Here is a 3,689-nt window from a genome sequence, read left to right on the forward strand (position 1 = left end):
TACTTCAGAGGGTTATTGCAAGGATTAAATGAAATGACATATGTATAGTACTTGTCACACAATAGTGCAACAGTTGGTGCTGCAGTGAGCATCCTACTAAGGCAGGTAGCTGTTCAAGGACAGGCTATATGACTTCTTGCTAGGAATTCTGCAAAGAGGGGGCAGAGACCAAGATAGATTTATTTTGGAATTTCTTTTAATTTTAGAAAATATGATTTTCAGATCCCCTTTGGCCACAGAAGTCTATGGATCAATGTGAATGTTCTTGGAAAAGCTAATATACTTATCAAAATAAGACCTTAATTGACTGATATTAAATGTTTTTTGGTACAGATTTTCATAAAGGGATAGAGCTTGTGTGCTCAAATTTCAGGAAGAGTAGCAAGAGGTGATAAAAAGAATTAAAAGGGAAATTTAACCACCCTTACAATTTTACTTAAGACTGGTCCCAATTCAGTAAGTTAAATTTGCAACTACAGGTGGCTATAGTGGAAATTGCTAGCTTAGGCTGGGCTCTGAGTAGCAACATAAGATTTTTTGAGGCAGCCCTGCAGGGTTGAGGGCCCATTCTAACTTTCCTTCTACATGTACTTCCTGTTTTCCTTGTCTTGCTTTTCCATCACTTCCTTTCAACTCCAAATTAAGATTGGACAGCAGGTTCTGGTCCCAGCATCTCATCAGACTTGACAGTTCATTTGTTGACTCAGCTCCTAATCTTGCTGGGCCTTTTCCCTCTCTTACTATTCCTGTACTCAGTGTATAGTGGGCTCTCCCCACTATGGAAAGCCTCAGCCTGTGCACTATGTTCAGCTTCATTTCTCCAATATCAGTATTGGCATCTCAACAGGATCCAAATGCCTCATTCATTGCAAAACTATCCAATCTTAAAAGTCATCTGTGAATCAACACAGTATTCCCTGAGTTAACAGAAATTTGACTCTGAAACACCCAGTACATAGTTATGTCTGGTTGCACATTGCTCCTCTATCCTAAAACTCACCCAAAGGCCTAACCCTCCCCTAGTCCCCCAACACACACAGAGCAACAAAGCTGTGCTTGGCCAGTGCACCCCCTGCTGGCCAGTGAGGGGAAATGACTGGTCCAAGACCTCTTCTCCCCTTTCATTTTCACCAAGGTAGTTGCGCACCCAATGTGCCCCTCCCTTTCCTCTTTCAACATTCTCAGCTCTTGTTAAATCTCTCTCAGAGGATGCCTTTCCCAACATATTTGTCCCCATACCTCCTTCTTTCTTCTGGTTATCAAAAGAATCTAATTATTTCATGTTTACACTAATTGTAATATTTTTATGTTATGATATAAAAGTTAAGTTACATGTGACTAATTGACTGCTATGTTTGGTAGGTATGCAATTAAACATTTATGAATATTACTATTGTAGTATTCTTTTTATATTTTGGAGTTTTCCTCCCCACCCCATCTCAAACATTTTCTTAGGTCTTGAAAACTAGTAAGTGCTATACTTATTGTGGTAAACTTGTAAAATGGGCAAAATTGGCTTTACTGGTAATATTAAAAGAGTGGAAATAACAAGTATTCCTCATAATTAAGAAAAACAAAAGACTATTGGTAGCATGTTACACAAGCATCAGACTATGAGTGTTCAACAAAATTTGGTATAGTTAAATAATAAATTTAACAACTTTCATCTACCACATATTTGAAATGCTGCCTATTACTATTTTTGTACTACATGACAATTAGGCATAAAGAATAACTGATTACAGGACTATACAGTGGCGAAGACAGTATAGTCCTGTAGCATGACAATAAATGGTATTGGGAAAATTGGTCAGCTACATGCAAAAGAATGAAACTGGACCATTTTCTTTCATACACAAAAATAAATTCAAAATGGATTAAAGACCTAAATGTGAGACCTGAAACCATAGAATTCCTAGAAGAGAACACAGGCAGTAATTTCTCTGACATCAGCTGTAGCAACGTTTTTCTAGAACTGTCTCCTAAAGCAAGGGCAACAAAAGCAAAAATAAATTATTGGGACTTCATCAAAATGAAAAGCTTCTACACAGTGAAGGAAATCATCAACTAAAAGACAACCTACTCAATGGCAGAAGATATTTGCAAATTATATATCTGATAAGGGGTTAATACCCACAATGTATAAAGAACTTACACAACTCAACACCAAAAAATAAAAACAAACCACAAACAAACAAACAATCCAATTAAAATATGGACAGAGGACTTGAATAGACATTTTCCTAAAGAAGACATACAAATGGACAACAGGTACATGAAAAGATGAGCATCACTCATCATCAGGGAAATGCGAATCAAAACCACAATGAGATATCACCTTATACCTGTCAGAATGGCTAAAATCAACAAGATAAGAAATAATAAATGTTTGCAAATATGTGGAGAAAAAGGAACCCTTGTGCATTGTTGGTGGGAATGTAAATTGGTGCAGCCACTGTGGAAAACAGTATGAAGGATACTCAAAAAATTAAAAATAGAAATACTGTATGATTCAATAATTCCACTACCAGGTATTTACTCAAAGAAAATGAAAATACTGATTCTAAAAGATATATGCACCCCTATGTTTATTGCAGTATTATCTACTATAGCCAAGATATGGAAGTAACCCCGTGTCCATCCATAGGTGAATGAATAAGGAAGGTGTGGTACACACACACACACACACACACACACACACACACGAATATTATGCAGCCATAAAAAGGATGAGTTCATGTAATTTGTGACAACATGGATGGACCTAGATGGTATTGTGCTGAGTGAAATAAGTCAGACTAAAAAGACAAATACCACATGATTTCACTCATATGGAGAATCTAAAAGACAAATAAATGAAAAGCGGAATCAGACCTATAAATACAGAGAACAAACTGATAGTTGTCAGAGGGTAGATGGGGAGTGGGACATACAGGCTTCCAGTAAAAATAAAACAAAACAAAACTGATTACAAAAAAGTAGTAGTATTTCTACTCAGTCATAGCAAGTATTTCTGGGAATTAGTTGGGAAATCATGATGAGAGACAGTTTAGAGTTTTCTCTGAAGACTCCTGGCTGTACGATGGAGGAGGCCCCGCGCGACTATACTATTCTGTAACTTAAATGCGCTAGGTCCAATAAAGCTTTTAAAAAATGTACCTCAATATTGTAATTAAAAACAAAAGGCACTTTGTATTTTGAGTGCATTCTCCCCCTAGGTGTTTTCTGAGTGGTGGCGGTTGCTTGCAAAGACCATTCTTTAGAAGTGTTTTATTTTATATATAAATGTTTTATTTATTTATCTTTTTGAGAGAGAGTGGGGGAGGGGCAGAGAAAGGGAGAGAGAGAATCCCAAGCAGGCTCCATGCCCAGCACAGAGCCCTGTGTGGGATTCGATCTCATGACCCTGGGATCATACCCTGAGCCAAAATCAAGAGTCAGACACTCAAACGACTGAACCACCCAAGCACCCCCAAAGACCATTCTTGAGACAGCTGTACAGCCCATGTTGGTGGTGGGCAGAGAGGGGGTGATTCCTACATTATGAGCTAAAACACTGGCAGTTTGTGTTGAGGCACTGAGAAGGCCTGGAACACCTTCCAGGACGGCAAAGCCCGGCCAGAGCTGCAGCCACTGGGCCAAGGACGCCAGGGCAACAGCTCCTGGCACTCCCCGCCTATGAGCTCTGG

Source organism: Prionailurus viverrinus, chromosome B2 (genome assembly GCF_022837055.1).
Source record: "Prionailurus viverrinus isolate Anna chromosome B2, UM_Priviv_1.0, whole genome shotgun sequence".
In the NCBI taxonomy this organism is placed as follows: domain Eukaryota; kingdom Metazoa; phylum Chordata; class Mammalia; order Carnivora; family Felidae; genus Prionailurus; species Prionailurus viverrinus.